The sequence below is a fragment of the Callospermophilus lateralis genome, chromosome 8 (genome assembly GCF_048772815.1).
Source record: "Callospermophilus lateralis isolate mCalLat2 chromosome 8, mCalLat2.hap1, whole genome shotgun sequence".
NCBI classification, from domain to species: Eukaryota; Metazoa; Chordata; class Mammalia; order Rodentia; family Sciuridae; genus Callospermophilus; species Callospermophilus lateralis.
The window spans coordinates 69,932,804-69,959,748 of record NC_135312.1 but is presented as its reverse complement, the minus strand read 5'-3'; the positions used below and the strand labels follow the sequence as shown (position 1 = coordinate 69,959,748).

Here is a 26,945-nt window from a genome sequence, read left to right as displayed (position 1 = left end):
CCCTGGGGAAGGAGCATCTGCTCACAGGGTAGGAAGACAAGATGTACTCATCTTCCTCTCCAGCAATCTAGATCTGTCCCAACAACTGTTCTTTTTGAACCAGGGACTGAACTCAGGGACATTCAGCCACTAAACCACATCCCCAAACTTATTTGGTATTTTATTTAGGGACACGATCTCATTGAGTTGCTTAGCACCTCGCCTTTGCTGAGGCTGGCTTGGAACTCTCGATCCTGCTCCCTCAGCCTCCCAAACTGCTGGGATTGCAAATGTGGGCCACTGCACCCAGCTCCAACCATGTTTTAAGAACTAGGTCACTTCAACTGCTTGACCTCTCCAGTTTTCCACTCCTTCCTCTCCCATTCCCCAATCTTTGGAGGGTTACATGGGGATCCTCTGAGGTGACCTTTTTACCTTGCATCCTGCTGCTAATCAGAAGGCCTGCTCACCAGGGTGCACTCACTAGGAGACTTTCAATCAGGGGCCCTACCTTCCAGGATCTAGAGGAGGTTCCCTAAGGAACAAAATGTACCCCAGTCTCACAAACCTGGGCAAACTGACCCTGGGCAGATCAGCCCTCTGTGTGCCCTGACATCAGCTACAGATGGAGCGTCCTGCTTTCAGGTGGGAGTTTCAATTCTGCAACTTCAGCAAGCAGTTCCTGTCACTGGCCTATCTGATGGGTGTGGCAAATCCGTGGTTTTTAGAGTAAGCTGTCTGTCAACCTCTTACCCCATACTCTTCCCAAAAATTGGCCAAGGGCTTTGCTCATGTGTCCGTGGAAACAGTATACAAAGGTACAACTTTCTTTGCAGCACTGCTTATGGTAGGAAAAAAAATGGAAGTAACCTAAGCCCACCAGGAAGGAAATGCTTTAAATAAACTACAGAATACTACTCAGCAGTCCAAAAGAAGAAGGCAGGGCCATATGCTGGGACACAGGCAGACCTCGAAACATGCTGATGGGTGAAAAAAAAAAAAAAAGCAAGTATGGTACCATTTTTTATGTCTTGAAAAAAGGGGGAAAATAAGTACTTTTATGGTGTTGTGTGTGGGTGTGTGGGGGTCGGTGTGTGTACATACTTGTGTACATGCATAGGAAAGGGTTTTAGGGGACTGATTGTGGCTATTGAGGAAGGAAGGACAATGAAATGAAAGGTGAATGGGAAAACACTCAACAAAATTCTCATCTAAACATCCTGTCCCCTTTCTAAGGAGAAGAGAGTCATGTATCACCTTATAATATTTTTTTAAGTGAAAAAGTGAGTTGCAAACCAACTTTAAAAAAAAATAACGCCAAATGGAACATGTGAGGCCCTCAGGACACGATGGCCGGAACACAAACGGGAGGGACAAAATAAAATGGCAATGGTTTTTGTCCTGTCAATGTGGCAAAGGGAGTGGGCGCCACGCAGAGCAGAAGGGGGCTATACCTTTCACAGCCTGTCTGGTCTGATATCTCGTCCCCTGGGCAGACTGAGGCTGCTGCTGCTTGCTGTGCTGCTGCTGCTGCTTCATCTTCTGCATGTGCCACTTTTGGGAGGACGTTTGAAACTTACTTGATAAGTTCCACATGACCCTGACCCGATGCACAGCCGGGGCAGTCTCCTTCAGTAAGAGCGGCCTCTGCTTTTTCACCGGGCTTCCTGTGATGGCGGGGGCCGGCGCGGTGTCCATGACGGTGGACATTGTGCTGGTGGTTGCCAGGACGATGGCCACGGGGGTTTGGGAGGAGGAGCGGGTGGGCACTGGTGTCTCGGGGGGAGACTGGCTGCCCAAAGTCGTGGACGGCGGCGATTTACCGATGACTACAGCCAGGGTGTGGAGACAGACAAACAGAGCAGGTTTGACTTGGTTCCCGGCAGGGACCTCCCTGTGAGTTCTAGACAAAACCAACCAAAGCCAGGGGTTCCCAGGGAGGTCCGCACCAGGCGCCCACCCAGGAGCAGCAGTTCCACCTTCCATCTCACCTCCACTGAGCCCGGCTGGCATTGAGACCCAAGCCAAGACCCCTGGGGGACAGGAGGTAAACACTACCCCCCACTAGGGAATGAAGCAGTGGGCGACAGAATCCCTACAAGTGCTTGTCCGAGAAAGGACTCACTCCAGAGGGGGAGGGGAAGCCCTTCAGGTAGGGATCCTCTAACACCTGCACCCCAAGAACCAGATGGCCTCTCCTTTGCCAAGCACTGAGCAGCACGGAGCCACGGCCTAGAAAGAAAAGCCCCCTCTGTCTCTTCAATTCCTTCCAGGACAATGTCCCAAGGAGGTGCTGACACTGTAAGGAACTCTGTCCCATGCTCAGAACCTCCCCCAGCACAGTCATTCTGGGAGTTTTATTTCTGGACATTGGTCCGCCCTGCCGTCTTCTGTCCACGGCACATTGTCCAGGTTCTCCCGTTGTGTGGTGGTCAAGTGTAACACATGTTCATGTCTTTTAAAATGAGTTTCTTTTAATAAAAATATTGTCAACAACTACACAAGCAGGTCTTGAGAATTACAAAAAACATGCATGTGAAGGCCTGAGGTGGTGCCCACTGCCCAGGGGTCTTCCTGGAAGAGCGGGGCTGGGCTGGGGCTGGGGCTTCACCTGGCAGAGTGAGAACAGAGGGAGGAGCCCAGGCCATGAGAGGGCCACCGTGGTAAGGAGACAGTGGGGCAGGAGTGGCCGAGGCAGAAGAGCCAGAAGCACTGAGAGAGCAGGGACTCGTTCAGCCAGGGGGTTGGTCATGGCCACCGAAGTCCCAACTGTGGATTAGGTGGACTTGGCCCCAAGAGGACATCAGGGAACACACTGCAAACATGGGTGCAGGTCAACCGCCCCTGACCTCAGACTCCGTGCTGCCTGGACATCAAATGCCTCAATTGAAACACAAAAGCGTAATGAAGGGAGGATGATAAGGATGCTGTGGGGTTTGGGAGGCTGGGAGAAGGAAGCTGAGGGAAAGTAGTTGGCTGACTCCCCACCTGCCTGGGGCAGTCCTTCTGCTTCCCTGGAGGGGAGCATTCAGCCGGCTGCTGGGCATCAGCCCAAGTGGAGCTGGGCTGGATTCTCTTCCTGCAATGAGGGGTCCTGATCTTTCCTGGGTGACCTGCAAGTACTGAACACAGCACCTACCCCTTTCAGGTACACAGGAGGCATTCATCTGGGCTCTACTGAAAGCCGGGCAGAGGCCTGGCACCAGTTGGGCTCCCACCTGCAGAATCACATTCAACGCCTCCCTCTCTGCCAATGACAAAATGTGTGTATTGCTGTGTGCTGTGGCCTGCGTGCCCCTGCTAAGGGCAATGCCATAGGGTCACTCTCTCCTGATTTATAAGAGCAAACACGCAGCTGTGCAGTGGGGCAGCTGCTCTGCAAGGGTCATGCTGGCTCTTCCTTCAGGAAAAGAGGTGGGGGGCCCGAAAAGACTCCTGCCTCCAGCTCCCCACGTTATCATTTAAGCAAATTTTAATTTCTAGGGTATTCTGATGATTGGTGGGGAGGAATCTCAAGGAAATTTCACTGGCTAGGAATCTGGAGTATATAATCATCCAAAATTCATCCCAAAAGGTTGAAGCCTTTAAAGGGCCAGCACCCTGGAAGCTGCCCATTAAATTCCCTGACATATTCCAGAACTTGCCACCATGCATTAGCATCCCAGTGGGGAAGGGTGACAGGACTCCTGGGCACAGCAGGGAGCAGGGGTCTTTAGGGGCTCCCTTTGCTTCTGATCAGAGTGGTTCTGCTCTGAAAGTACCTACTCCACCACACGCCACACTCCACGCTGAGGGTGAGTGGGAGTTCCTATGGCACGGTCCCAAACGCCCTTCCCTTCAACTGAGCAGAAGCGAAGGCACTTGGTGGGGACCCTGCTCCACTGCAGAGTCCAAGACTGAGCCTTCGAGACCAGAACCACCATGAGACTCTGGATTTAAGATCATTCGGTTTTTCCTAATTGCTAAGAAGCTGCTAACTGAACTGGGTTCTAGAAACTTCTGCTCAATCATCCAGCATCTACTCAGGGGTTCCAGGAGAAGTTTCCTGGAGACATCAGCATGAGGAAAAGCTCTATTTTTTTTTCAACAACTGGAATAATTTTGAGTTTTTGGAAAGTGTGAGATTTTTTAAGGAGATCTCTTCATTTTTTGCTTTCATGGCCAGGAAGCTCAGAGCCCAACTCTAAACGCTGATAGCATGTACTTTTGCATAAAAATGTTGCCCAGTTATTCTACCTTCATTTCCCTTTTACACTGACTTCTTTATTTTCTTTATGTTTCATGGTTATGCATTCTTGTCAATCTGCTGCAAATCCTGTCTGGAAGAGAAAGGGGCATTAAATGAATCAATCAAAAGGCCTGTTCCAGAAAGAACAAAACAGTATAAATGTGCCTCAGGAATCCTGTACCACCTACACCCAAATCACACTTCCACAATCCTCACGGAACAAATGCTACTGCCCATTTTCTCTGCAACAATAAAGAGCAGCCTCTCAGAACTCAACACATGACGTCACTGTATTTTTCAGAAGCATCTATGAATCTAAGAGATGGTCAGAGCTGGTCAGCCTGCCTTCGCTGTGCTGTGTCTCCTTTCCCTCTCCACTCCTGCATGCTTCAGAGACATCCTGTTCTCTCTTCCTGAGAAGCGGGATACCCTCTCTCCCCACTAACAACTGAGACTCCACAGCAGCAAGATTCTCCACACACAGTGAGTCCTTGTTTTAAGCCACCAGACTGGGGAAATTCAAAGGACACAGACTCACATCTTACTCAATGGTTTGGATAAGAAGCTAGCAGCTGTCAGAAGTAAGGCATAGTCAAAAAATAAACCTGACTACACTTTAAGTTACCCACAAAGTACAAAAGGCTTTATGGCTGTGACCTCTAATCTGTCCTCAGGCAACATTTCTCCAGGGACCCTTAATTAATTCTTCAGTACCTTCCGTGGGCATGCTGGGCTCCACCCACCACCCATTTGCCAAGCCATCTGGAAAATGTGCTGATGGCTTTGCCAGGGCAAGAACACCCTCCGACTCATTCCCAAGCTCCCGCTAGAGGGTTTTCCTGCAGAGAAAGTGTGCTCTATGAAGTGTCATGCCCTCCAGGGACACCTAACAGCCAACACAAGAAAGGTCCTGACGTCACTGAGTTGTAAAGGCCAGGATGCTCCTAGAGACCCTCCAGTGCACAGGACAGAAAACTCTCTAGGGCAAAGTGTCCCTAATGCCAGGCTGAGCAGCCCTGGGCTCGAGTCAGCTAAATGAACAGGACGGACATCAAAACAGGTGGCATGCCACTAGACACTGCCCCTTCAGTTTCTAGGTCCTCAAAAGGTTCTCGGGCACTTGGGTACCACTTACCAAACAGTTTCACATTCTTGTAAGAAAATGTACCTGGTAATGCCTGAGTAGCATGAGGGAAAGACAGGAAGCTGCACTAAGGAGGACCTTTGACTGAATGCTCCTAGGCACCAGAGCCTGGTCAGAGGCCAACATGTCAAGAAACACTTCAGGGACATTAGTGAGCCTGTTGGAAAAGCAGTGGCTTAGGCTATAAAGGACTTCACTAAAATCAATTACCATTTTCTAAGTGCTTCCTTGTCTGGGCTCCCAATCAATCATGGTAGGTACTGAGTAGGCTAAGCCCTGGTCCTGTTCTGTCCTTAGTCTGGGAACGTGCTTTCCTGGCTGCATGGTGCTGGGGGCCCCATGGCTTCTGCCAACACAAGGGCCGGGGGCGTTCCAAGCCCAGTGAGAACCTGAAGACGGACACAGGGACTTACCGTCCTGCTTGGGAGGTGGCTCTTTGGGTTCCTTCTTATTTTTACGGCCCTCTGGCCCAGGATGGTCGTTTCTCAAGTCTATGACAAGTTCATTCTCTGAATCCGAGTCTAGGCCCAAGTGCATGGTTGGGGAATCCGTCTCATCTTTGCCCTTCAGTTAGTCCTTAGCGGGATGCGGGGATGGCTTTGCTCTCTCTCTCGGCAGGGTCCCTCTCGGGCTCGGGGCTGGCCTTTGCGGCTGCAGGCTCTGCCTTCTCGCCGAATGGAGACTCGTTTTTCGGCTCCTCAGGGACCTCCGTGGGGTTGGCGGGCTTGAGCTTTCTTTTGGCAGCGGGTGGCTCCTTGTCCAGCGCACTACCGTCCTTGTCCTCTGTGTCTTCCGGCTCATTCTTGGACTTCTGCTCATTGTCACTGAGGTACTCACTGTCGCTACTCTCTGACTTCTCAGAATCGCTGTGCTCTACAGCCGTGTACACGTCCTCCGAGATTTCATTGATGCCTAAATTCAAAAGAGAAAACTCAGCCTGTGGCGCAGCCACCGAACTAAAATCAGGACCAGGAAGTGCAGATGGCTCCCATGCCAAAGGTGGAGTGAAAAAAACACACTCAAATAACATCACACTGGCGCAAGGGATGGGGGTAAATCGAAGCAGTAGCTGGATACAAGTGATCAGCGGGAGCCATGTCTCCAGAGGCTTCGGGCCTTAGCCTTCAGAGGTGTCCTGGGACCTCCCTACATATGATTAAACAGGAGCAAGCTAAATCCGCATTGCTGGTAAGAGAGGGAGAGGGTAGAGGGACAAAGGGACAAGCCACTCAAACCAGCCAACCTGCAGGTTAAAAAATAGAGGCTCAGAGCTGTGGTCACAGCTCAGTGGTAGACGGCTGGCCTTGCACATTCAAGGCCCTGGGTTCAATCCTCAGCACCACATAAAAATAAATAAATAAAATAAAACGTACTGTGTCCATGTGCAACTAAAAATAAATATTAAAAAAAATAGAGGCTCAGAGAATCACCTGTCCTAGGACACAAAGACAACCAGGAGACAAAAGCAGAAGGTGGATCTTGGGCTCGGGCTCATCACCAGCCTCCTACTGTGTACTTCTAAAGTCTCTGTGCCCTTCACACCCTTTATCCAGGCCTCCAGAAGTAAGCCAAGGCCCTGGAGCCCACCCAGCCACAGGCACCTTCATTAGGGAATGCTGTGTGTGCGGCACCCGTTTTTGTCTGTGTTTTGCTTTTTCTAACTTAGGATTTGGTGTCCAACTCAACAAGATGGCAGGCAGAGTCAGCAAAGAACAGAGGACTTTGCCTACTTTGGGACACAGGCCTGTGTCCAAGCAGCCATGAGGGAGGGTCGGGGGTTCTTCAGGTGACACAGTAACCAGCAGGCCCACAGCACAAGAACTGACAAGTCACCTTACAGTACAACCCGGAGACACCATCATGGGCAGAGAGCTACACTACAGGGAGCAGTGGCCCACGCCTGTCATCCTAGCTCAGGAGGCTGAGGCAGGAGGACGGTGAGCTGGAGGCCAGCCTCAGCAACCCAGTGAGGCCCTGATCAACTCAGTGAGACCCTGTCTCCAAATAAATTGAAAACAGGGCTGGGAGGTGGCTCCATGATTAGGTGCCCCGGGTTCAATCCCTGGTGCCCCTCCTCAAAAAAAAAAAAAAAAAAGAGATGAGATGGCTGCTCTCCTGACATATGGGGAGATCACAGAGGACTTCTGCTGGCAGGTGGCCATCTGGATCCCTGTGAGGTGATATGGAAATGTTCCAAAGGCAGAGACACATGGCCACAGGATCATACACTCAGGACACTTTCCACTGTTCAAGGGGTGCATTATCTTATCACACCGTCCCTTGCCTTCTCTTCTCTAGAAACCCAACCAGGACAAAGACACTCAAGACAGGAAGCTAAGGGCTAGCTCTCCTCTGCCTGTGATCCATCTGAGAGCCTATAAATGGGGCTTTTGAAAAACACCCAAAAGAGAAGCCAAATTCTATGTTTGATGAACCAAATTCCCAGAGACTTAACCCCAAGACAAACTTCCCAAACAAAGCAAAGAGCAGCTACGCACACCTTGAGTCCCAGCAGCTCCGGAGGCTGAGGCTAGAGGATCATGGGTTAGAGACCAGCCTCCACAACACTGAGGCCCTGAGCAACTCAGGGAGACTCTGACTCTAAATAAAAAGCAGAATAGGGCTGGGGATGGGGCTCATGGGTCGAAGGCCCCTGGGTTCAATACCTGGTACAAAAAAAAGAAACTTCTCAGACAACATGAAGGTATCACAAAATTCTGTCAACCTTGGAAAATTCTGAGCTTTTAAGCCTACTTTGATTTTTTTTCATGGTTGTTTTTTTTTATTTTTTTAATTAATTTTTATTGTAGGTTGTTCAAAACATTACATAGTTCTTGATATATCATATTTCACACTTTGATTCAAGTGGGATATGAACTCCCATTTTTACCCCATATACAGACTGCAGAATCACATCAGTTGCACAACCATTGATTTACATATTGCCATTCTGGTGTCTATTGTATTCTGCTGCCTTTCCTATCCTCTACTATTCCCCCTCCCCCCTCCCCTCCCCTCTTCTCTCTCTACCCCCTCTACTGTAATTCATTTCTCCCCCTTATATTTTTCCTCCTTTCCCCTCACTTCCTCTTGTATGTAATTTTGTATACCCCTGAGGGTCTCCTTCCATTTACATGCAATTTCCCTTCTCTCTCCCTTTCCCTCCCACCTCTCATCCCTGTTTAATGTTCATCTTCTTCTCATGCTCTTCGTCCCTACTCTGTTCTTAGTTACTCTCCTTATATCAAAGAAGACTTTTGGCATTTGTTTTTAAGGGATTGGCTAGCTTCACTTAGCATAATCTGCTCTAATGCCATCCATTTCCCTCCAAATTCTATGATTTTGTCATTTTTAAATGCAGAGTAATACTCCATTGTGTATAAATGCCACATTTTTTTATCCATTTGTCTATTGAAGGGCATCTAGGTTGGTTCCACAGTCTTGCTATTGTGAATTGTGCTGCTATGAACATGGATGGAGCAGTGTCCCTATAGTGTGCTCTTTTTAGGTCTTTAGGGAATAGACTGAGTAGGGGAATAGCTGGATCAAATGGTGGTTCCATTCACAGCTTTCCAATAAATCTCCATACTGCTTTCCAAATTGGCCACACCAATTTGCAGTCCCACCAGCAATGTACAAGAGTACCCTTTTCCTCACATCCTCACCAGCATTTGTTGTTTTTTGACTTCCTAATGGCTGCCAATCTTACTGGAGTGAGATGGTATCTTAGGGTGGTTTTGATTTGCATTTCTCTGACTGCTAGAGATGGTGAGCATTTTTTCATACACTTGTTGATTGATTGTATGTCCTCCTCTGAGAAATTTCTGTTCAGGTCCTTGGCCCATTTGTTGATTGGGTTATTTGTTATCTTATTGTCTAATTTTTTTAGTTCTTTGTATATTCTGGATATTAGGGCTCTGTCTGAAGTGTGAGGAGTAAAGATTTGTTCCCAGGACGTAGGCTCCCTAATTACCTCTCTTATTGTTTCTTTTGCTGAGAAAAAACTTTTTAGTTTGAGTAAGTCCCATTTGTTGATTCTAGTTATTAACACTTGTGCTATGGGTGTCCTATTGAAGAATTTGGAGCCAGACCCCACAGTATGTAGATCATAGCCAACTTTTTCTTCTATCAGACGCCATGTCTCTGATTTGATATCAAGTTCCTTGATCCACATTGAGTTAACTTTTGTGCATGGTGAGAGAAAGGGATTCAGTTTCATTTTGTTGCATATAGATTTCCAGTTTTCCCAACACCATTTGTTGAAGATGCTATCCTTCTTCCATTGCATGCTTTTAGCCCCTTTATCGAATATAAGATAGTTGTAGATTTGTGGATTGGTTTCTGTGTCCTCTATTCTGTACCATTGGTCCACCCGCCTGTTTTGGTACTAGTAACATGCTGTTTTTGTTACTATTTCTCTGTAGTATAGTTTGAAGTCTGGTATAGCTATACCGCCTGATTGACACTTCCTGGTTAGCATTGTTTTTGCTATTCTGGGTCTTTTATTTTTCCATATGAGTTTCATGATTGCTTTCTCTATTTATACAAAAAATGCCATTGGGATTTTGATTGGCATTGCATTAAACCTATAGAGAACTTTTGGTAATATCGCCATTTTGATGATGTTAGTTCTGCCTTTCCATGAGCAGGGTATATTTTTCCATCTTCTAAGATGTTCTTCTATATCTCTCTTTAGGTTTCTGTAGTTTTCATTGTATAAGTCTTTCACCTCTTTTGTTAGGTTTATTCCCAAGTATTTTATTTTTTTTGAGGATATTGTGAATGGGGTGTCAGAGGATTTGTCGCTGATATACAGGAATGCCTTTGATTTATGCTGTTGATTTTATATCCTGCCACTTTGCTGAATTCATTTATTAGCTCTAATAGTTTCTTTGTAGACCCTTTTGGGTCTGCTAGGTATAGAATCATGTCATCTGCAAATAGTGATAATTTGAGTTCTTCTTTTCCTATTTTTATGCCTTTAATTTCTTTCGTCTGTCTAATTGCTCTGGCCAGTGATTCGAGAACTATGTTGAACAGAAGTGGTGAGAGAGGGCATCCCTGTCTTGTTCCAGATTTTAGAGGGAATGCCTTCAGTTTTTCTCCATTCAGAATGATGCTAGCCTAAGGCTTAGCATAGATTGCTTTTACAATATTGAGGTATGTTCCTGTTATCCCTAGTTTTTCTAGAGTTTTGAACATAAACGGATGCTGTACTTTGTCGAATGCTTTTTCCGCACCTATCGAGATGATCATATGGTTCTTATTTTTAAGCCTATTGATGTGGTGAATAACATTTATTGATTTCCGTATATTGAACCAAACTTGCATCCCAGGGATAAATCCTACCTGATCATGGTGCACAATTTTTTTGATATGTTTTTGTATCCGGTTCGCCAGAAGTTTATTGAGGATTTTTGCACCTAGGTTCATTAGAGATATTGGTCTGTAGTTTTCTTTCTTTGAAGTGTCTTTGTCTGGTTTAGGAATCAGGGTGATGTTGGCCTCATAGAATGAATTTGGAAGTTCTCCCTCTTTTTCTATTTCCTGAAATAGCTTGAAAAGTATTGGTATTAGTTCCTCTTTAAAGGTTTTGTAAAACTCTGCTGTATACCCATCCGGTCCTGGGCTTTTCTTAGTTGGTAGTCTTTTGATGGTTTCTTCTATTTCCTCAATTGATATTGGTCTGTTTAGGTTGTCAATATCCTCCTGACTCAATCTGGGCAAATCATATGACTTAAGAAATTTATCGATGCCTTTACTATCTTCTATTTTATTGGAGTATAAGGATTCAAAATAATTTCTGATAATCTTCTGTATTTCTGAAGTGTCTGTTGTGATATTGCCTTTTTCATCCCATATGCTAGTAATTTGAGTTCTCTCTCTTCTTCTCTTCATTAGCATGGCTAAGGTTCTGTCAATTTTATTTATTTTTTCAAAGAACCAACTTTTAGTTTTGTCTATTTTTTCAATTGTTTCTTTTGTTTCAATTTCATTAATTTCAGCTCTGATTTTAATTATTTCTTGTCTTCTACTTCTTTTGCTGTTGTTTTGCTCTTCTTTTTCTAGGATTTTGAGTTGAAGTATTAGATCATTTATTTGTTGGTTTTTTCTTTTTTTAAGGAATGAACTCCAAGCAATAAATTTTCCTCTTAGAACTGCTTTCAATGTGTCCCATAGATTCCGATATGTTGTGTCTGTGTTTTCATTTATCTCTAAGAATTTTTTAATTTCCTCCTTGATGTCTTCTATGACCCATTGATCATTCAGTAACCTATTGTTCATTCTCCAAGTGATGCATGATTTTTCCTTACTTCTTTCATCATTGATTTTCAATTTAATTCCATTATGATCAGATAAGATGCATGGTATTATCTCTACTCCTTTATATTGTCTAAGAGTTGCCCTGTGACATAATATATGATCTATTTTTGAGAAGGATGCATGTGCTGCTGAGAAAAAAGTGTAACTGCTTGATGTTGGGTGGTATATTCTATATATGTCAATTAAGTCTAGGTTATTAATTATGTTATTGAGTTCTATAGTTTCCTTATTCAACTTTTGTTTGGAAGATCTGTCCAGTGGTGAGAGAGGTGTGTTGAAGTCTCCCATGATTATTGTATGGTGGTCTATTAGACTCTTGAACTTGGGAAGAGTTTGTTTGATAAACATAGCTGCACCATTGTTTGGGGCATATATATTTATGATTGTTATGTCTTGTTGGTGTATGGTTCCCTTGAGCAGTATGTAGTGTCTCTCTTTATCCCTTTTGATTAACTTTTGCTTGAAATCTATTTTATTTGATATGAGTATGGACACTCCTGTTTGTTTCCGAAGTCCATATGAGTGATATGATTTTTCCCAACCTTTCACCTTCAGTCTATGTATGTCTTTTCCTATCAAATGCGTCTCCTGAAGGCAGCATATTATTGGGTCTTGTTTTGTGATCCATTCTACTAGCCTGTGTCTCTTAATTGGTGAGTTTAAGCCATTAACATTTAGGGTTATTATTGAGATATGGGTTGTTCTTCCAGCCATATTTGTTTATTTATGTTACTAAACATGGTTTGTTTTCCTCTTTGATTATCCCCCCCACTTTACTGTACTACCTCCCGCTGTTGGTTTTCATTGATATTTTCCATTTCCTCTTCTATTTTGCGAGGATGTTTTGAAGAGATGGTTTTCTAGCTGCAAATTCTTTTAACTTTTGTTTATCATGGAAGGTTTTAATTTCATCTTCCATCCTGAAGCTTAATTTCGCTGGAAACACAATTCTTGGTTGGAACCCATTTTCTTTCAGTGTTTGAAATATGTTATTGCAGGATCTTCTAGCATTCAGAGTCTGTGTTGAAAGATCAGCTGTTATCCTGTTTGGTTTACCCCTAAATGTAATCTGCTTCCTTTCTCTTGTAGCTTTTAAAATTCTCTCCTTATTCTGTATGTTGGGCATCTTCATTATAATGTGTCTAGGTGTGGATCTCTTATAATTTTGCACATTTGGCGTCCTGTAGGCTTCTAGGATTTGGGATTCTGTCTCATTCTTCAAGTCTGGGAAGTTTTCTTGTATTATTTCGTTGAATAGATTGCTCATTCCTTTGGTTTGGACCTCTATACCTTCTTGTATCCCAGTGACTCTTAAGTTTGGTCTCTTTATGTTATCCCATATTTCTTGACTGTTCTGATCATGGTTTCTTAACAGCTTTGCTGAGCTGTCTATGTTCTTCTCCAGTTGAAATACTTTGTCTTCATTGTCTGATGTTCTATCTTCTAAGTGTTCTACTCTGCTGGTAGTATTCTCAATTGAGTTTTTAAGTTGGTTTATTGTTTCCTGCATTTCCAGGATTTCTTTTTGTTTGTTTTTTATAACCTCTATCTCCCTGTATAATTGATCTTTTGCTTCTTGGATTTGTTTATGTAATTCATTGTCAAAGTGGTCGAAGTGGTCTTTCATTGTCTGATTTTGCTGTCTAATGTCTTCCTTGAGACTCCAGATCATCTGCAGCATGTATATCCTGAATTCTTTATCTGACATTCCATCTGCTGCAGATATTACCTCTTCTAAAGTTGAGTTGACCTGCATTGCTTGTGGTCCTTTCTTTCCTTGTCTTTTCATACTGTTCGCATTTCTTTCTGCTTGGTGAAACTGTTGTGTTATTGATTTTTCTCCCTATATATTTATATTGCTCTTGTATAGTTGCAAAGTCTCCCTCACAGGCTTTGGCGGTGATTCTGCCCCTCCTCCAATTGGGGCAATGTGCCTACCATGCCAGCAGGCCGTTGGGCCTCTACTTTCAGTGGGCCTGTTCTTTCGGTTGTCACAGGTCAGCCTACCTTGCAGGCATGAGCAGCGGCTCTGCCCCTCCACTGGCCGCTAGGCCTGTTCTGTCTGTCTGTTGCAGGTCTGTCTACCTAACAGGCGCTGGTGGCAGCTCTGCCCCTCCCCCAACCGGGTTGATGTGTCTGGCGGGCCACTGGGCCTGTTTTGTCAGTGGTCACGGTTCCGCCTACCTTGCAGGCGCGTGGGGCAGCTGTGCCCCTCCGCAGGTTGCTGGGCCTGACCTGCCGGTGGGTCGCAGGTCTGCTTACCTTGCAGGCTCGGGGGGTGGCTCTGCCGCTATGCAGATTGCTGTGCCTATTCTACTGGTGGGTCGCGGGTTCACCTACCTTGCAGGCGCCCGGCGGCTCTGCCCCTCCCCCAACCGGGTTGATGTGTCTGGCGGGCCACAGGGCCTGTTTTGTCGGTGGTCACGGATCCGCCTACCTTGCACGCGCGTGGAGCAGCTGTGTCCCTCTGAGAGTTGCTGGGCCTGACCTGCCAGTGGGTGGCAGGTGCGCCTACCTTGCAGGCGCGGGGGTGGCTCTGCCGCTCCGCAGGTCGCTGGGCCTTATCTGCTGGTGAGTCGCAGGTCTGCCTAACTTGCAGGTGCCCGGCGGCTCTGCCCCTCCCCCAACCGGGGCTGGGCGATGTGTCTGGCAGACCGCTGGGCCTGTTCTGTCGGTGGTCACGGTTCTGCCTACCTAGCAGGCGCGTGGGGCAGCTGTGCCCCTCTGCAGGTTGTTGGGCCTGACCTGCCGGTGGGTCGCAGGTCTGCCTACCTTGAAGGCTCGGAGGGTGGCTCTCCTACTTTGATTTTTTTAATAGAACCTTTTTTCATTCTGCAAAGAGGAAATTCCTCCAATTTCCTCCAGGAAATTCCTGCCCATACTGACTGTCAGGGGACAGTGACATGAAATTCCTCCAGGAGGGGAAGAAAGGCATCCCCATCTCTCAGCCACTCATATTTGTCTAGAAGTTTCTCGGTGGTGACAAATAGACAGGGGAAGGCCCAGTGGACCATGGGTCCCGCTGGTGGCCAGGAGAGGGGCTGCGGGCAATGTATCCGGCCATGATAGCACAAAGGACACGGGTTTCATCTGTTGGCTCAGGTTTCTAAGTCCCTGACAGGGACCTTTATCACCTAAAGTGCGTGGCACAGATGGGGACAGATGACTGCTCCCTTCCTCTCTCTGCAGCTTTGCAGGAAGTCAAAGGTGCAGGGACAGCAGGCTCCTGTCTGAGGGGAGGCCACGGCTTGCCCTTTCATTCTGTGGTAGGATCTAGAAATTTCTCCTCACCTGCTGCTATCAAAAGCCCCTGATGTGTTCCCCACCCTCTCACCTCAGGGCCGACTTCCATCAAATGTGCCTGGTGACCTCTACTTTTTCAAATTTTAAAAGAATTTCAGTTCCCGCTGAACCAGTGAAACAAAAGCAACTGTGTGAAGGCCAGTTTTATCAGGTGTTTGTCTCACAAATATTGTTTTGTTAATTTTTTTTTAAGTTGTAGATGGACACAATTCCTTTATATTATTTTATTTTTTAATGTGGTGCTGAGGATGGAACCCAGGGCCCCACACATGCTAAGTGGGTGCTCTACCACTGAGCCCCTGCCCCACCCAAGAAAAATGGTGTGTTTTTTTTTTAAATTTAAGTTCTTAAAAATATTAATATTCAGGTATTTGAAAGGTTGTGATATCTTACTGGTTACATTTTTTTTGTTTTTTTTGTTACCAGGAATGGAATTCAGGGGCCCTCAACCCCTGAGCCCCATCCCCAGCCCCTTTTATATTTTATTTAAAGGCAAAGTCTCACTGAGCTGCTCAGGGTCTGGCTAAGTTGCCGAGGCTGGCCTCCAACTTGCTATCCTCCTGCCTCAGCCTCCCGAGCTGTTGGAATATGGTTCATATGTTTAATTAATGAGTTAAATAAAATCACTGGCATATGTTTAATTAAGGCCCCACAGCACACATCTGTAGCTATAGTTACTCAGCATACTGAGGCAAGAGGATGGTTTGAACCCAGGAGTTCCAGGACTGCCTGGGAAACATAATGAGACCCTGAAAAAAAGAAAATAAAAAGGGAAAAGAAAAGGAGAAATTAAGAAAAAAACAATAGAGAGAAAAAATTTAAATGTAAAACCCAGTTGTGGTTGTGCACATGTATAATCCCAGTACCTCAGGATGCTGAGGCAGGATGATCAAGATTTGGAGGCCAGCCTCAGTAACTCAGCAAGACCCTGTCTCTACATAAAGTATAAAAAGGGCTGGGGATGGAACTCAGGGGTTAAGTGTCCCTGGGTTCAATACCTGGTAACAAAAAATAAAAATAAAAAGCCTAAGTTCAATGTGACACAAAGCTTAGCTTCTGGACACAGTTCAGAATTAGAACTCTTCAGTTCAGCATCAGTGTCACAGAGGGGCTGAGGGTGGCTCAGCAGCTATGGTCAAGAGAAAGAGAGAGAGAGAGAGAGAGAGAGAGAGAGAGAGAGAGAGAGAGAGAGACCCATAGCTGAGTGCTTATATTGACCTGCTGGGGAAGATCAAGAGGCAGAGCCAGTCCCTCAGAGAGGCACCGCAGGAAGACACAGTTCCAGCCACCAGGAAATCAGATGGCTGTGGGGAGTGAAACAGGGTCCCATGATATCTCCCCACTTACAAACACTGCACTCTCCCACTGCATTTTCTTTCCTTCAGCATTAAATCAAAAGCTCCTCAAGTAGATTTCTTAGTCTTTTTTATTTATTTATTATTTATTTGGGTACCAGGGATGGAAACCAGAGGCCCTCAACCACCGAGCCCTGTCCCCAGCCCTTTTTATATTTTATTTAGAGACAGAGTGTCACTGAGTTGCTCAGGGCTTCACTAAGTTGCTGAGGCTGGCCTCCAACTTGTGATTCTCCTACCTCAGCCTCCCAAGCTGCTGGAATGGCTGGCTACTCTTGCCTGTCTTGTCAACAGCACCAAAAGAAAAAGAGCAGTCCAATCAACACATCACAGAAGCATTTTTAAGATGCAAGGATTCAAAACACTGGAGAATCAACAGCCATCTATCACTCCAACGTGACACTCACCAATAGCCCTGCAAAAGTTCTCCATGAGTACCTCTGTCTTCTTGATCTCCATGGAGTAAACTTTGCTCCCCACCATGGGACAGAAAGGCACCTTACTCCCAAGCTTCTGAGCAGTTGCCAGGGTCAGGGCTGTCTACAGAGGCAAGAAAGGAAAGGTTTTCATTTTATAGTCTTGAAAACAAAATTCAAAGCCATCTATAAAAATTTTATTAAAGAGGCTGGACATGGTGTCGCACACTTGTGATCACTAAGACTCAGGAGGTTGAGGCAGGAGGATGGCAAGGTGCTGGCCATTCTCAGCCACTTAGCAAGGCCCTGAGCAATTCAGTGAGACCCTGTCTCTAAATAAAATATGAAAGGTTTGGGGATGGGGCTCAGTGGTTAAGCACCCCTGGGTTCAATCCCTGGGTTCAAAAAAAAAATACAAACAAATCAGGAAGGGTTTATTACATGACCTTCATTTTATGTTAAAAGGCCAGCAAATAGTGGATATTATGTGAGGCCAAATCTGTAAGCAGTGGGTTGGTCTGCAAGCTCCCTGTGACTGTGCCCTGTGGTCAACTATAAATTGATGCTCAGTAACATAACTTCAGTTGGAAGATGCTAAAGAGAACCAAGTGGAACAGGCATCTCATCAACTACAAAGTTATGGAAAGCAAATGCTCTCAAGTGAGCCAAGGACCGGGAAATGCCACGGCCTCTGAGTGCCATTTCATCCTTTCTCATCTCTGAAATGAGAATGAGGTCAGACATCAGGTGTGCAGGCCACACAGAATCTCCTGAGTTTCTGAGGGCCTCACTAAGTTTCTGAGCCTGGCCTCCAACTTTTGATCCTCCTGCCTTAGCCTCCCAAGCTGCTGGGACAGGGCCAATTGGAGCTGCTGCTTCAAAGATGGCCCAGGGAAGGCTCCTCTTAGATTTCTTTTCAATGCCCTTTTGGTGACACCTCTGAGCAGCCGACCTGAGGGACGATCAGCGAACACTGTGGGTCAAAATCCACTAGCCCGTGGGGCAGAGGCTGGTTCTAGTTCTGATATTCTCCCTGTTTTCCAGTGCGGTCTTGAGCACACAATAATGCTAATGCTGATTGGCCTCATTTGGTGAACTAAAATACTGTTTAGATTACAAGGAGTCAACGAGCTGCCCACAGGATGGTTTGGTTGGGACCACGTAGACTTAGATGTGCCTTTAAACTTGGCTTTTTTTGTGGGGGGATTGAAACCAGGTGCCTTTGATCCATGAGCCCCATTCCAGCCCTATTGGGTATTTTATTTAGAGACATGGTCTCCCTGAGTTGCTGAGGGCCTCACTTTTGCTGAGGCTGGCCTCAAACTCACTATCCTCCTGCCTCAGCCTTCTGAGCCAGCCACTGGGATTAAAGGCATGTGCCACTGTGCTGGCTCTTGCCATTTTTTGAACCTTAGAAACTTTTGTGTAGAAATCCAGCTATTTGGCTTCTTTTGAGAAACTGGGTTTGGACCCAGTGGCCCTCTTTTAGTGACAGGGCACCATATTTTGGGTCACTTTGCTTGCCTCACTTCCCAAATGCTTAGGCAACTGAGTTGGCAAGCCCAAAGCATATGTTCTAATAGAAAAGGGAAAATGTCTAGAATAGAACACAGAGGGATGCGATTCCAACACCAGGAGGCCCAGGGGAGGCCACAGGCAGCTCTGCCAAACTGTTTTATTTTGCTGGTTGTGGGAATGGAACCCAGAGTCTTGTATGTGCCAGGCAGCTGCTCCATCACTGAGACCCAGGCCCAGCATTTTTTATTTAAATATAGGGTCTCACTGAGCTTCTGAGGATGGACTCCACCTTCAGATCCTCCTGCTTCAGCCTCCCGAGTTGCTGGGTTTACAGGTGTGAGCCCTGTGCCTGGTTTTCATGTTCACTTTTTACGCAGAATGTCTCTTCCCTGTTCTTTCACAGCCCCCAACTCCCCATTCTCAGTTTCCAGTGTCAAAACTGACCACATCCCACTGAAATGCATCCCTGCCTCCCTGCACCTAATACTGAAGGGGTGATCATTACCCTTCCACTCAAATAGGATCAATACTTGGTTAAGAATGGCTCCATGTCTGTCCAGCTTTCTCCAATTAAAAGCTCATGGAAGGGGCTGGGCTGGGCCTGGGGCTCAGTGGTGGAGCACTCACCTAGCATGTTCATGGCCATGGGTTTCATCCTCAGTGCCACATAATAGTAAATAAATAAAACAAAGGTATTGTGTCCAACTACAACTAGAAAATATGATATTATTTAAAAAAACTCATGGAAGAAAAGCCACATATACCTACCCTTTCCTATGGAGCTCTATAGATCTCACTGATCTTACCATAGCCTCTCATCTTTAAAGTCTAACTTGTATTTTTTTAATATTTTAATATTATCAGGCCTCCCAGCTGATCAATTAACATCCACCAAGACACAACCCAGACCTTTATGGTGTTTACTTTTGAACAGGGTTGCATTATTTACATTTATTTTTTAATTTTTTTCTTCAAAACAAGTTTAATTTTGTTCCAGCCCTAAATTAGGGGAACAACTTAAATCTTAAAAAAAATGCTCAAAAATCAAGCCATTATTAAGTTAAGCACTTCTCCCCTTAGCAGTAAATATTGAACTGATATAGGTGACTGAACTGATATAACTGATTTAGGTGTAGATGGACACAACACAATGCCTTTATCTTTATGTAGTTCTGAGGAAAAAACCAGGTCCCACCCGTGCTAGGTGAGTGCTCTACCGCTGAGCCACAATCCCAGACCATTAACTTGTATTTTATGGATTAAGAAATTTAGAGCTGGGTGTGGGGGTTTACGTCTGCATTCCAGCAGCTTGGGAGGCTTAGGTGGGAGGATGGCTAGTTGGAGGTCAGCCTTAGCAACTTAGCAAGGCCCTGAGCAACTCAGCAAGACCCTGTCTCTAAATGAAATACAAAAAGGGCTGAGAACAGGGCTCCGGGGTTAAGCACCCCTGGGTTTGATCCCTGGTAGCTGAAAAAAAAAAAAAAAAGGATTTCTCAGTCTTTCCTCTGTTTTTTAGGGACAGCTTTGCAGTGCAGGTTACCTGGCAGCATCATTGGCCTCTAACACTAGATGCCTCGAGTCCCCCCACCAGGTTTTGAAAACCACAAGAGATGACTCTCCAGATACTGGCAAATATCTCCTGGGGGGCAAAACCGGCCCAGGTTGAAAATCACTGAAGAGCTAATCTCACTACCTGGACTTCCAGAAAGAGCATGCAGAGAACAGGATCAGCCCACAGCTCAGGGGTTCAGAGCTGGCGACTGTCCACACCAACAACACCAAACAGTGAGACTCAAAAAGTCCTGTGGACATCAATAAGGGGAAATCAGGGGGGGGGCGCCCTATTCAAAAGTACCTCCAAAACATCCAGAAAGAAAGGTTTCAACCCTGGAAATCAGACTTCTTAAGAGAAACACTGGAAGACAAAAAGTACCAAATAACACAGAGAAACAGCACTCAAGGAAACCGCTATCATGCTAATGCTGTCGCTCAGGCCTGTCATCCCAGCAGCTCGGGAGGCTGAGGCAGGAGGATCATGAGTTGGAGGCAAGCCTCAGCAAAAGCGAAGCAGTAAGTCACTGAGACCCTGTCTCTAAATAAAATGCAAAAAGTGCTGAGGATGGGGCTCAGGAGTCGAGAGCTCCTGGGTTCAAATCTTGGGGTTCAATTCTTGGTAACCCCCCAAAAAAACTGGAAGATGACTTGGACAAGCTAATGTTCCTGTAAGTGCACACTGTATGGCATTCCAGCCTCAAAAAACTTCCCCCAGACACAGGACTTCTTCATCCACCATCAGTCACCAACACAACACACCCTAGCAACTCCATATGTACAACTTCAAAATTAGAATTCAAGCTTTTATTTCACAGCTGATTGTATTTCTGCTTCTGAAAGGTCAGCACCTGCCCCAGGCCTCTCAATTGATCAATCAATATCCACCAAGACGCATCCCAGAACTTTATGTTGTTTATTTTTGAAGAGGGTCACATTAGGTCACTTGGAGCCTGGTGAAACTGCTGAGCCTGGCCTCCAACATGTGATCCTCCTGTCTCAGCCTCCAGAGTCACTGAGATGACAAGCAGGGGCCACCACCACTGGTAAGAGCCCACTTTTTTGCATAAAAGAGTGCAGGCTCCTACTCTCCTATGCTAAGAGGCCCTTCCAGAGAACAAGCCATTCCCAGACCAGGAGCTCTGGGTAGCCTGAGGTTCTGGTGGATCCCCTTGCAGATCCCAACAAGCTCCACCATGTGTCCTCTTTTGTCCACTGAAAAGCCCAACACTGAAAGGGAATTATCAAACCCTCTGCCAAATTCCAGCATTTAAAATCAGTCAGCAGATTGAAGCTCAGTACTCAACTGAGCCATTTTGTGCCATCAGGAGACTTCCTGTTTCTCTGCCTGGAAAACACTAGAAGCCCCTTAAAGATCAAAAGCGCATTTTTTTGTTATTTGTCAATCATGAATAGCCAAAATAGTGGTGGGCAAAGTTCACATTCGAAAAAATACTGGCTGACTCATTTTTGCCCCTCCAATAATGTGCCACAAAATGTTTTTTTTTAATATTTTAATTGTGAATGGACATAATATCTTTGTTTTAATTTTTTAATATTTATTTTTTAGTTGTAGTTGGACACAATACCTTTATTTCACTTATATTTTTATGTGGTGCTGAGGATCGAACCCAGAGTCCTATATGTGTTAGGTGAGCACTCTACCACTGAGCCACAGCCACAGGCCATCACAAATTTTTATGAGGCCCTGGACCAACAGAAATGGATTTTCAGCAGGGCATGGTGGTGCATGCCTATAATCCTACCACTCAGGAGGCTGAGACAGGAGGATCACAAGTTAGGCCAGCTCCAGCAACTTAGCAATGCCCTCAGCAACTTTACTGAGACTCTGGCTCTAAATAAAATACAAAAAAGGGATGTGGCTCAGTGGCTGAGTGCCCCCAAGTTCAATCACTGGTTAAAAAAAAAAGGAAAGAAAAAGAGATACATTTCCCAAGCAAAGTAGACTTGAAAGAGTTCAAGGACCATCGCAGCGACCAGACCCCTTGGAGGACTTTCCCCTCTCTCTGGCCAGGATGATTTTCATTCTAGAAGTATGAGTATGAGATTAGATTCCTTTCTTTAACACACATGTGACCCATGCTGCTAAACAAAACTACTTAAGATGTAAATTCCATTTGGCTTCGATGTGAGGATCGTCCTCTTGGTCAGCACCAATCAATGAGAACACAAAGACCTTTCCAGTTCTCAGGGGTTCCACCCACAGCACGGCTCTTCCTGCCATCTTCTTGCTTTTAATGAACTCTACTATGTCGCCACATGCCTGCAGCACAGAGGGGAGAAATGGTCACTATTACTGTGTTTCAGTGGGGAAAAAAATGCAGTCTCTGGTCCAAATGATTCACAGACTCGTCCAACCAACCCTGAGCGCCAGCACCCTCCATGCACTGCTCTGGATGCCCCATCAGTGGAGATGAGAGAGAAAAGTCTGCTGGGCACAGTGGCCCATACCTGTGATCCCAGGGATTCAGGAGGCTGAGGTAGGAGGATCTCAGTTTAAAACCAGCTTGAGCCAAAGTGAGGCTCTGAGCAACTCAGAGAGACCCTGTCTCTAAATAAAATGCAAAATAGGGCTGGGGAGTGTCTCAGGTGTCGAGGGCTCCCCAAGTTCAATCTCTGGCACTCCCCACCCCTAAAAAACAGACATAGACAAGAAACCAGAGGCTTTTCTTTGGCCCTTTCTGTGAATAGGAGGCTCCCGAGGCCAAAGTCACAAGCTCATATAAATTGGAGGTTTCTGTAGCTGCTCAGCCTTCAGGGAGACCATGTACTCTATTTTTATATGTTAAAATATATTCTACTCTCATTTATAAATAAAAAAATAAATGAACTTTAAGAGCATTTAATTCTATGTTGAATGATAATACAAATCAATTACTATCGCTACAATAAGTTTCTCTTCCAGTAAGAAACTCAAGAAAATCACTGACTCAAATATGGCCACAAGATCACTTGCATGATGATCAGCCCCTTTGGAACTGCCTCTCTGTCTTTGGTCACTGGCAACACCCGAACCTGCCCAGACTTCTCTACTCAGCCTTCCCAGTAAAGTTCATAAGACATCTTTCCTTTATTTGTCACAAAAGTGTTGCTAAGAAATACTTTATTACTTTTCATAAGTCAATAGAAAACAACACAAATACAGAAATAAATAAAATGCATGATTATAAAAGGAAAAATCATACAAATAAAACAGAAAACACATAAATAATCCTTCATAAGAAGTATTGATGCATTAAGCTTTGTAAATTATGCTTCAGGAATGAGCATGAAGTTTGGTAGCAATAGCAAGGAATATTTACTGAAACACACATTACATGCAATTAGAGTTGCAACCATAAACACTAAACCTAATCAGCTGAATGTTACTATCTTAGAAAAAATTAACTTAAATATGCAGTGAAAGTAATCTAAATATACATGGTGAATTTAGTACTATCATTTATTAATGACTGCTTATCATATTCTGAGTTGTTAACTTTTAAAAATTATATATAATGGAAATAAGTAGATTTGAACCTAGAAGACTTTTTTCTCTTTATGTTTATAACTTCCAAAGTACCTACTGCAGGGAAGTACCTATTGAAGGGAATCAAAACAGGTTTGTGTCTCTGCAGATCAGAAATAACAACATGCAAGCCCACTGGGCTTCTTTAAAATAATTGAATTGACCCTTCAGTAAATGAATGGAAAAAATGTGGCATGTATACACAATGGAATATTACTCAGCAATAAGAGAATAAAATCATAGCATCTGCAGGTAAATGGATGGTGTTGGAGAATATAATGCTAAGGGAAGTTAGCCAATCCCCCCAAAACAAATGCCAAATGTTTTCTCTGAAATAAGGACGCTGATTCATAGTGGGGTAGGGAGGGGTAGCATGGGAGGAGTAGACAAACTCTAAATAGGACAGTGGGGTAGGAGGAGAAGGGAGGGGACAAGAGGTTAGCAAGGATGGTGGAATGAGATGGACATCATTATCCAAAGTACATGTATGAAGACACAAATTAGTGTGAACATACTTTTTATACAACCTGAGATATGAAAAAAATGTGCTGTATATGTGCAATAAAAATTTTAATGCTTTCTGCTATCATTTATTTAAAATAAAATTTAAAAATTTTAAAAAATAAAATAAAAAAATGAGTGTTTACTTAGTTATTATAATCTTTGATACCACTGAAAAGTTTAGATGTTAACATGGTATTAGATTAATCACCAGACAAAAAAAAATGTTAATTTGATAATATAAATAATAGATGAACTCTGGTTTCAATGATAATATATTTTACAATATATTGAATGAGATTTGAAGTCTAACTCTCAGGCCTCAGAATGCTCCTGCACGTTAAAAAAAATGAGAGAGGACAATCATGGGCAATTTAAATATTTTATATTTAATTATCACTTTCTGGGTTTTCCTCTTGTATCAGCTCTTTCTTATCAATGTATCTGATAACTATGCACCATGCTTGATTTTAAAGAGATAAAGAAACTCAAGCTATATTTAAATCCAGATCTTTGAAATATTACATAAAGGGAGCAATTGCTCAACTCCAGGCTACATCACCAATACTTACAAGGATGTACTTAGAAGGGGCAGAGCTCATTTTAAATTGTACTTCCTGAATGAATTATCTCACCTTTCACAGAAAAAAATCAGTCTACTTCTTAAGAATTTTAGAGAGATTTATTTTTATTGTATTTATTTGATCCTCTGAACTACTATTTGTGCAACAGAAAAAGTAATTTACTCAATGACACTGGAGTCCTAAGATGGAATGATACATGTCCAAAAAGCAAGTCCACAGCTTCTTTCATACTACCTGGGAAGGAAATCTCTACTATCAGCACAGCCTTCCCCTGGCTTCCTGTCATATGATGTCCCAGGATGGTGCTCATTGCCCATCAGGCAGCCCTGGACTCTTTCCATCACAGAGATACTGTGTGGTGGCCTGCTGACTAATCCCAGTGGCTCTGACATTGGCTCTTTTACTTATTTATATATTTCAGTTTTTCATGATCAGCTCACTGGAATTGTAACCTTGTCATAGTCTATTGTCAAACTAGAAAGATTTGATATAACTGAAAATAATGAATAGCTCCAATAATTCCATTCTGACTTAATTTCCTTTATGAGTATTTATTGGGAAACCAATAAGGAAGAAATTTATCCAAAGAAAATAAAAATAAATTTAAAATAAAAAGAAAGATAACATGAAAAGTCCAATTTCTTCGATTTCATTAAAATGCAAATTATTAATTTTTGAGCTATAGGAACAGAAATAAAGATGCAAGCTCTCTCTGAGGAAGGAGCAGAGACAACAGCTGACTAACCATCTCTCTGATTTAGACTTGCAAAGCCAAGGCCATGGCTACTGGACAGCTCTGAAGAGCTGCTGAAGGACACCCCGATCAAGGCAGAGGCCAGCAGAGCATCACAGATGTCTGCAGAGAAAAGCAACATATAAAGGTTAGCACACTGGGAGAAGCTCTTCTTTCTCCTCTTCCTTCCTTCTCTCCTTTCTTTTTTAGTTGATGTTAGAATTTCCACCATCTTGGTCATAAGCATATTAGTGTATGCCTGACAATAGACTAAAAAGGAAAATAAAAGCCCTAGTTTCCAGTCTTTGTCATTATCCTATTATAACTATTCCCATCATGGCCAAGTCAAAGCCTTCAGTGTGATGTGACTGGAAAGCACACAATCACACACCACAGAACACTTCCATCTCGCACACACAGAAGACACATAAATAGCCTGAAGTGCAGGGATCATAGCAAGACACCACAAAAAATGCAAAAGAGGTGAGTTTTGATAATTGATTACCTGTATTTTTAATATGATTGGCTTAGTTATATATATATATATATATATATATATATATATATATATATATATATAATTTAATTTTACTTTTTTACTTTTTATTTTTCCATTGATTCTATCAAGAATACTTTTATTATACAGGTATCATATGCACACTTTGGTTTGAGGAATATTTACATGCAGGGAGTTCAATTCTAAACCTCCATTTCATCCATATCAAATACAATGCACATTTACCTTACAGTGAATGAGCCTCACAGGAACAAGATGTGAAGTTATTGCTTTCTGAACAGAGAGCCCCGATTAAACAGAATCTTTCAAACCAAGAACAAAACTGTGTATCCTCTTAATTCTTCATACCCTGTGTACAGATTAATAAAATTGAAAGACGTGTTATAAATTACCCCACCACCATTAAAAGCTAATATTAAAATCGAATCTCATTTCTCAAAAATTTTTAAGAAGTGCACCAGTATTTACAGATCCCATCAAAGTATGCATAAATAAAGCCTGTACACTCAGCACACTGTTTCTCAAAACACAGAGCCTCCACAATGGTTGAGGGGTGACAGGCAGCAGCAGATGCTTAATGCCTACCCTTTTCAAGTTTACTTGAAAAATCAAGATCTGAAATAAATTATTCAAACAAAACTTTCAGTTTCTTACAGGAAAGTGTCATTTCAAAGAGTCACCCATTTAAAGAGTTTACTTTCAAAGTTAAAAAAAAAAAGAGTCAAAAGAAAAATGAAATATCAGCAGGCATTGTTTCTACAAGTTTCCTACAACCAGAAGGTCCCTCTGAGCACCTGCTCATCAGCAGCAGAGCACATGGTACCTCTGCCTCCTCCTGGAGGGCACCATCACCGAAGTAGGTAGATAATCTGAATATCATCAATCTGAACTTTCAACAGCTAGGTGTATGACTTTTGTCAGTCCCCGGGAACTTCTGAGAAGGTTCTAAAACTCTGTTGCACCACTTTCAGAGAAAGGAGGTATGGGATTCCAAAAAATAAACACTGAACAAGTAAAAACAAAACAAAAACTAGTACTTGTCACCTTGGGATCATGTGTTCAAGGTCAGACACTGCAGTGCTAGAGAAGCTGCAGGGATCCTGGAGGGCAGGTCAAGATCCTGCATGCCTCAAGTGACAGAGGACTTTGGATAGTTGGGTAAGAGAGGTTGGAAACTCCTCCCCAAGAAAGAGTGCCTCTGGTCTGCCCAGTGGAGATGGAGTCCTCTATCCTTTCCCTTCCCACCCTGTGCTCACTCCCATT

The 26,945-nt window shown here is 44.1% G+C and overlaps 1 pseudogene; it reads right to left on the bottom strand.

Moving 5' to 3' along the window:
* The window catches only part of LOC143405710 (MYND-type zinc finger-containing chromatin reader ZMYND8-like), a 41,595-nt pseudogene extending 16,023 nt beyond the window's left edge, over positions 1-25,572 (bottom strand).
* Between the last annotated feature and the right edge of the window lie 1,373 nt (positions 25,573-26,945).